Source organism: Gracilinanus agilis, chromosome 1, assembly GCF_016433145.1.
Source record: "Gracilinanus agilis isolate LMUSP501 chromosome 1, AgileGrace, whole genome shotgun sequence".
Classification (NCBI taxonomy): Eukaryota; Metazoa; Chordata; class Mammalia; order Didelphimorphia; family Didelphidae; genus Gracilinanus; species Gracilinanus agilis.
The window spans coordinates 5,408,829-5,417,891 of record NC_058130.1 but is presented as its reverse complement, the minus strand read 5'-3'; the positions used below and the strand labels follow the sequence as shown (position 1 = coordinate 5,417,891).

The following is a 9,063-nucleotide window of genomic DNA, read 5'->3' as shown; positions in this document are numbered from 1 at the left end:
AGAAGAAAAACAGAAGCTGTCTAAAGAGACTGACGTGGGGTCAGAGAGAGTTCCTTAACCTGCATCTCTTTTTCCTATTTTACTACATTCACCAAAGTCTTCATTTTACATCCAATAGCCGCTGGGAGAGGTCACGGCCGTACTGTGAGTGACTCCACTGTTTCTCCATCATGTTTGTACTCGCTTAAGGTACCACTATTTTGTTCATGTCAAGAAAACAAAAACTATGCCATGATTTCTTCATCTTCTTTTTGCTGGGGACCCCCATGGGCAGTCTTAGCATAATCCTCTTTAAAGGCATGACGTATTTGAGTTTTAAAGGAAACTCACGACAAGCCCTCCTTCCACATTCCGACTGGCCCCATCACAGTTTTGATTTGTCGTCAGTTGAAATGAAGAAAGAAACTAGATGGAAACTTGGGGGGACAATATGTAAAGGGCAGCTGCTGACAGAAAACATTTAGAAACCCAGAAATACTTGCATAAACTCTATGGATGGTGTTGGATGTTATCAGCCTATTTTATCCTTTAATACCATAACTATAAGCAATTTTTTGTTTAAAGTTCAAATAAGTAAAAAGTTCAAGTTTGAGAAAAGGATGTGAAAGCCAGCAAGCAGATGACACCCAAAGCCTAGAAATAGGAAAGGGGGGAGATGAAAAATTTTATGTGGCTTTTCCAGATCTCTGGGCCCTGTTTCCTGGCACCTATTATGTGGAAGAGATATCTGGATGTAGAAATCCATTCTAGAAGCATTCTAAAATCCAAGGCGGAAGCCCCCCAGGTTAAGAACTTCTGTTCCTCGTTTGGAAGAATTTGTTTTCTAAATGAATTTGAAATTTTAGCTTTTCCTTCTTTTTTCCTTTTCCTCCATCTCGGGATATAATTTTGGGGAGGTTTTTGGATGCTATATTAGGTTGAGCTGCTATCCTCCCTGATACTGAGCCAGGCTCGCATTCTAGGCTTAAAAAATACAAGTCTTTTAACCTTGTCTTGTCGTTAGATTTTTTTTTTTTCATTTTAAACCCTTAACTTCTGTGCATTGACTCATAGGTGGAAGAGCGGTAAGGGTGGGCAATGGGGGTCAAGTGACTTGGCCAGGGTCACACAGCTGGGAAGTGTCTGAGGCCAGATTTGAACCTAGGACCTTCCGTCTCTAGGCCTGACTCTCACTCCACTGAGCTACTCAGCTGCCCCCTTGTCATTAGATTTTAATATTCAATGAGCGAATGAATGTAAAGCATTGATTCCACACTTGGGCGCCCCCTTTCTCCTGGGAGGATTCCATATGTAAACAGAGGAATATATCTGTGATCATTTGGGTATGTAACACGCTAACTACAGGAATGGGGCATGGCTTGCTGTAGGATGCCAGTGGAGGAGAGGGAGGGTCAAGGCACTAATTAGTAGGATGATTCCTTGTGTGAGTTAGCACAGGAGCCGAAGCTTGGCGAAAGCTATGGACGCAGGGCAAGAAGAGCATCTCAGGAATTTGGGGACATGCTGTGCACAAGGCACGCAGATAGGAAATGGAAGAGTGCCCGTAAGGATTCCTGAAATGAAGCAGTGAATATTGAATGCGCACATCAAAAATATCCTTAAGCTCTTACAATGTGTCAAAGAGGGGCACTTTGGACTGCAAAGCCTCAGGGCTGGTGAATGGAGTCGGGGGGAATCCACTGACACACTCCATCCAGGAATAATGGAAGAGTTAACTTCATTGTGGTTCAGGGCAGCCTGACTGGAGTGGGGAAGAAAGGAAGAGGCTGAAGGAGGTGATGGGAGAGAAGAGAGCAATGGGAAGCACGCCTGGGGCTTCCCTGAAATTGTTGCTAGGTGAGGCAGTTGCCAATTAAGAGAACTGGGCTCCAGGGCAGTTCCTCCAGGGCATGGTCTTTGTTTGTGGGCAGTGAGGTGGTTTCCATGGAGGCTGGAGGAGGTGGCCAGAGAGAAGGGATTGTGTGATGAATGGGACTTTGTGTAATTAGCCCAGCAAGGTTGACTTATTCTTTTGGTACTTATTTTGAAATGTGGGACTTGGTATTTTACTAATTTACCAATTTTTATTATTTACAAATAATGGAGAAGTTGCCTAGTGTATTGAAGAGGAGGTTTCTGGGAAGGAAGACCTCAGAACAGCTCTTTCCTCTGATAAAGAATGGCCTGTTATCCTGGGCAAGTTACTTAACTTCTCAGGGCTCTAAGTAATCCCATGAGACTTAAATCATAAAAAGAAGGATTCTTCTGCAACAGGAGAGGGAATTTTCTCAACAGGAGTTCTCTTTAATCAAGGAAATCACAGATGCAGTAAAACATACATATCCATAAATATAAAAAGATACATCAAGGAAGATGGGTCTAATTATATCAATCTCTCTCTCTCTCTCTCTCTCTCTCTCTCTCTCTCTCTCTCTTTATCTCTCTCTCTCTCTCTCTCTGACAGCTAAAGGCAGAGTTGATGGAGTTCTAGGTCTGGCATCAGGAAGAATCATCTTCCTGAGTTCAAATCTGATCTCAGACATTGGCTAGCTGGTGACTCTGGGCAAGATACTCAGTTTTCTCATCTGTCAAATGAGCTACAGAAGGAAATGGCAAAAAAAACTCCAGGATCTTTGCCAAAAAAAACCCAAATGGGGTCACTAAGAGTCAGCTTGACTGAAAATGACTCAGTGTCAAAAATCTATAGCCTAGGGCCATCCTAGATGGCTCAGTGGATAGAGAGTCAAGCCTAAAGATGGGAGATTCTGGGTTCAAATGTGACCTCAGACACTTCCTAGCTGTGTGAACCTGGGCAAGTCACTTGACCCTCATTGCCTAGCCTTTACCACTCTTGTGCCTTCAAACCAATACATGGTATTGATTCGAAGATGGAAGGTAAGGGTTTAAATCTATGTCTATTTATTTAGTCCACACACACATATGCACACATACACTCTATAGGATGATAATATATTCCTAATCTAATTAGTAATGATGGCCCAGCTTTGTCCATGCTTTGATTAGAGACTGGGAACACAGTAGTGAGAATAAGTTCAGTATTTGTCCTCTTTCATAAGTCCAGATGATAACTGATGCTTGCTATTGTGTTGCCCCAGAAGGCCATTTGGTCCAAATGAGATTCCTCCCTCTACTTACCCCTTTAGTCCTTGTCCTTACATTTACATATTTCTGATCCATTTGCAATGCTAGCAACAAGCAAAGCCAATGACTCATGACTGATGGAGAAGCGCTGACCTCCCAGCAGAGTCCAAGGGAAAAGGGTCTAATCCTGGTGAACCTCCAGGTGTGTCTAGGTCCTTCCCTTTTGCTCACTTGGGGGATGTAGAGTAGAGCTTACCTGGGATGTGAGGTTTGCCAGGAGAGACCCAAGAAGTCTAGGGGAAGCAGTTGTAGAGCAAGGAGGTCCAGACTCACATGTCCAGCCAGGCCACGTGGGTTGTAGCCCTCATGACAAAGGAAGAAGCAATGATTCTACCATGGAGTGAACTGGCCAAATGATCTGGGTAACAGAGTCAGCTTCAGGGAAACAGTCAGAGGAAAAGAATGACTTTAGTTTGAGGCTCTCATCATTCCTTCTTCCTTCCACTTCTAGGCCAGAGATAAGGCCCAGGGGGGGAAACATTACACCCTTTTGGAAGGTCATCTGTTTTCAGTTGAAGAGGTCTAACTCTATTAACTTTGAAAAGCGACTTCCCAATTGAGTCACATGTCTTGATGCTGCTCCACTTCCCCAAGACTTACTGGGTAAGTTTTTACTGAAAATAACAATTTACTTCCATAGAGTGCTTTGAAATTGATAATACATTTCCCAGATATTATTATTCCCCTTTTACAGCTGGGGAAACTGAGGCTTCAGTTACTCAGTGTCAGAGCCAAGATCTCAACTCTGGTCTCCTTCCATTCAGCTCCTTTCCCATCATACTCTGCCTCCCAGATATTACCAGAGCTAGACACCTAGCTAAGTTTAGAAAGGCTCGATGCCAGGAGGTTGGCCACTGGACGATGAATTTCTTCGGCTACAACCTTCTGGGAAATCTCTCAGTAAGGTGCTGGTTGCTGCTTTCCTGTCGCCAGGACCACTGAACGGGCAGCAGCCACTTCAGTGCAAGTGGGCTGGGGCATCCCAGGACACTCCAGCTTAGTCTTCTGAATTAATGATCATCATTGTTTGCCCTGGCATGAAATGCCCCCAGTGCCTGAGTTCATTCTTCTGAAAACACAACTGACCTTTTTCCTTTCAGAAAAGAAAAAGAAGAGAAAAAGCTCCAGGGACTTCCTGGACATCAAAGAGGCCTGAGAAAAAACAAGACATTGGTGAGTTCATGGCAAATGAGTCAAAACGATATGGATTTCATTTTCCTTCAAATGCTCATGGGCTTAGGCCTTAAAGAAAACAATGTGTGGCTTTGCCTGAATCTTGGGCCTCTGACTCAGCAGGCCAGTGGTGGGAGGGATCCCCTGGGAACAATGGCTTTGCTACAGGCTGGTCCCCATGATGCCACCCTCGGATAAGCCATCTTGCTCCACAGCCTCTCATTAACTGGCTGCTTTTTCTCCAGGCTCACTAGAGTTTGCTAATTGGCCCATGCTCTCCAGCTCACTTTGTTGTTGCTCTGAGGTTCTTTTCAACTTGACAACAGAGGAATTTGCTTTCCTTTTCTCCAGGTCCTTTTGCCTCCCCCTCCCCTCCCCCGAGCCTACCTGGGAGATTAAGGCTTTGGAAGCCTCCCCATCCCCCCTTCCCTCTCATTTCCACTCAGCTCCACTCTAGCTTGGCGGTGAAAGGATCCAGGAGCCTCTTGTTAGAAAGGAATTTCCCGGCTGCTTCCATTCCTCCAGCCACAGCCAACCGCTTTGGGGTCTGACAACGCACTTCACAGGAAACCCAGTTACCATTGAACTCACTGGGGTTCGTAGCTTACCCCCAACTAACAGCGCCAAGTGCTTGCTCCAAGACTGCTTGGGGCTTTCAGCTGGCCTTGGCCTCTTTGGGAGCAAATCAGTCCATCGGCTAGTCAGTTCACTGTCTATCCAGGCATCCTCCAACTTGCATGAAGCCCTGTTATATGGCAGGCACCGGGCTAGGGACACAAAGACAAGGACGTCGACTCCACACAAGGAGTCCTTTCAGAGCACATGCAGAAGACATACAACACGCGACATGGCGACTGGGGGATGGAGGGTGGTCTCGGCTTTGGGCTATCTCAGCAGGTGGCACTGGAGCCGAGCCTTGAAGAAAAGTAGGGATGCTGAGGAGGAGAGGAGAGGAGAGGAGGGAGAGCATCAGGGCATAGGGGACCCCTAGCAGAAAGGCAAATACATGGAAGACAAAGCATCATGGGGGAAGACCAGTAAGGAAGTCAGTTTGGCAGGAGTGTACAGTTCATGGACTAGAGCAATGGTTAAGACTCCTGGAAACACTGGAGAGGAAAAGTTTATAATGAGCTTTAAATGCCAAACAGAGGACTTTATCCTTGACCCCAGGGGTAATAGGGAGCCATCAGTGTATATCAGATAGAGGCCATAGTAACATGATCACAGGGGAGCTTTAAGAGAATCTCTGATTGTGTAAATCACAAATGAGAACTGGAGAGGTCTGAAGCAGGGTGGCTAAATGGAAGGCAAAGGCTAGACCCCACGGCAGAAAGAGATGATGAGGACAGACTCAGGCAGGCCCTGCGCATCTGGGAAGACTTTGAAATTGGAAGCTCCTTGAGAGCAGGGCACTTTTTTTTAACCTTTGAATCCTAAGGATATTTTTTTTAACTCTTAACTTCTGTGTATTGACTTATAGGTGGAAGAGTGGTAAGGGTGGGCAATGGGGGTCAAGTGACTTGCCCAGGGTCACACAGCTGGGAAGTATCTGAGGCTGGATTTGAACCTAGGACCTCCCGTCTCTAGGCCTGGCTCTCAATCCACTGAGCTACCCAGCTACCCCCTGAATCCTAAGGATATAAGCCAGTCCCTGACACTTTTAATTTGTTTGTTTTACTTCTCATCTAGATCTGATTTTGCCAGTGGTGGAAGTTTCCTTCGTGAAGACTCCTGCCATTGCTTTAGATTGTCAAGTCATCTTGTTGTACATGTGTATAGTACATTGGTCATACAGTCTTAGATTTACAAGTGAAAGGGATCTTAGAGGTTCTGTAGCCCAACTTCATCTTACATGTGAGGATGTAGAGGCCCAGAAAGGGGAAATCATTTCCCTGAGTTCACAGAGCTCAGTAGCAGAGCTGGGCTTTGAACCCTTATCCTTCCGGTTCCAAGTGCAGGACTTTCCACAACATCATTGAAGCAACTAGTGCACAGGGTGCTGGGTCTGGAGTCAGAAAGATCTCAGTTCCCATCCTGTCTCAGAACTCAATAGCAATGGATGTGACACTGGTGGGCAAGTCACTTAACACCCATAAGCCTTAATGTTCTCATCTGTAAAAAGGGGGGAATGATGGCACCTCTATTCCAGAGCTGTTGTGAGAATCAATTGAGATAATATTTGTAAAACTCTGCACAAACCTTAAAGTGCTCTATAAATTATATCTCTGAAGAACTTTGGAATCAATTATGAGACATGGTAGATGCTGGCACAGGGCCATCCAACATAGACAGCCTGCATCTCAGAAGGCACTCTGTTGTATGAACAAACCAGGCTCACAGTAGCCCCAAAGTAACAGGGGATCCACAGATTCAGACATCTCCATCCCAAATGTTCATCTAACTTATTTGTGCCTGACCTGTGGTAGAGGCTTCCAAGCTTGTATTGGTCTGATCGGTCACAGTCAGACACACTGTACATTAATGCCAACATAGTGGTATTATTTTGGTCCCCTTTGAATAAAGACAACCACAATTTATCTAACCAACTACCTACCTACCTACCTACCTACCTACCTACCTACCTATCTATCTATCTATCTCTGTCTATCTAATTGTAAAAGTGAAATTTTGGAAATGCCATCTAAAAGTATATATATATTTACTATGGACACGTGGGGACCTTAAAACTACATTTCCCGTGGTCCAATGGGTTTCCGGTTTGGTTCTTTGGGCGTGGGGATGCCTGTGTCACCATGCAGAGGACTGTTTACATGGGAGGAGTATCCAAAAGGAAGCCCTCTTGGCTAGCAGACTCAGGAAGAGACGAGAGGTAACAATAATGGCTGGGCGGCAGTTTTGAATTCTTACAAGCGCGTGGTCTAATGATTTTCAGCATGGCTTTAATTAAAATACTAATATATATATTTTGCTCAGCATTTATTAATTTTTATCGTAATATAATCTACCTAAATATATCGTCTGTTCATCTATTGACCCAACTGTCTAATCATTTAAGTCCCCAACTATGATCTTTTCATCTATCATTCTTTCTATCTACCCACTATCTACAATCTATTTACTTCTCTATGTAACAACTATCATCTATCTACATCTCTCTCATCTTTTCATCTCTCTAGCTAATTATCTATTTATCATCTGTCACTGCCTCTCAACTAAGAGACTAAGTGAATTGTAGTCTTTCCTATGTGGACTGTGTATATGATCACAAACCTTTGAGTGATTACTGATTCTTTCTGTGAGGGTCTTATAGTGCCATAAAAATGTACTCAATAAAATCAACAAAATATTATCTACACAAAAGGAACCCTTGAAGTCCCCACTATTCACAGAGATAACTAGGATTCTGGAGTGGAGATCTTCCATCAAAGTGATGAACTCTATTGGTGAGTATACATCTTCCTAGTTTATGCCTCCCTTAATATTTGTAATCAGAATATTATTCAACAAGACATATTCAGAGCAGCTAAGTAACACAGTAGATAGAATGTTAGATCCGGAATTGAGAGGACCTAGGTTCAGATCTGGTCTCAGATACTTTCTCATTGTGTGACACCCCCCAGGCAATAACCACAATTACTTAACCTTTGCTGCTTTTCTATATTAGAACTGATACTAAGACAGAAGGTAAGGGATAAGTTCAATGTCCTATAGATTTCCTTTTAGTTTAAACTTGCTTGTTTATTACATTAAACTTCCCATGTATCACCCACCCCTTCCTGCTATAAATTTCAAAGAATCTTTTCAAAGAGAAGCAGCCACCCAGGCAAAAATCTGCCAATAGTCTCCTCCTCTAAATAACTTAAAACAACATACAAATAATATAACTTGAACATAAACTTCAGTCAAGAAATGGAATGGGGAGATGACCAGCAATGAAAACAACAACAACAAAACTTGACTATAAAAAGCTATTACTGCAGGAAAGAATAAGATATGATTTGAAAAGAAAACATCATGAAAAACAGTTACAAGAAGAGCCTTCAAGAAAACTGCTGACAAAATAAGCAAAGAAAGAGTTCCATCATATTTCCTTTATGACACAAATATGGTACTGATTTCAAAGCCAGGCAAACCAAAAACAGAAAAAGAAAACTACAGACCAATCTTCTCAATGAATATAGATGCAAAAATCTTAAATAGACATGGCCCATAATCTATAAACCGAACTCAACATTTTCCGAATCAAGGGTTTACGTCCGAAGCTAGATCTGAAGGAACCAAGATGGATGTGGTCTCCTCAGTCCGCAACTTTCTCCTCTACATGGCTTTGCTACGCATTACACTCAATATTTTAAAGAAGTTGGATAGCATATGAAGATCATAGTAGAAGAGAGACATTGGCATGTGAGAGTATGAACTTCAGAATATGGTTGCATTTTCTCTTCCCATTTGCTAAAGAACAGGCACAAAATGACATTAGAGACTTCTGGTACTGAATAGATATGAAATCTCCACTTACTAAGAATGAGTTTGACTTTGTTGAAAATGTGAATGACCTAAAAGCATGAAGTTTTTTTCTCTTTGACACGATTTAAGAAATGTAAGCAGTCTTTGGCCTTGTATGCTATATCAGCTCATACAATGTTTATAAATTTTGGTTCAGTTGTAAATAGTTTTATCAAACTACATTTTGTAGTGAGTACACCATGTAAGGGAGCTACCTCTTACATTCTTCTGTTCAACCTCATGCCTCTGTGAAGAATATGCACTGTGAAAGATATTCTTGTG

The 9,063-nt window shown here is 43.0% G+C and overlaps 1 pseudogene; it reads left to right on the top strand.

Moving 5' to 3' along the window:
• The first annotated feature begins 8,498 nt into the window (after positions 1-8,498).
• LOC123246488 lies at positions 8,499-8,650 on the top strand (annotated as a pseudogene).
• The last annotated feature ends 413 nt before the right edge of the window (positions 8,651-9,063 follow it).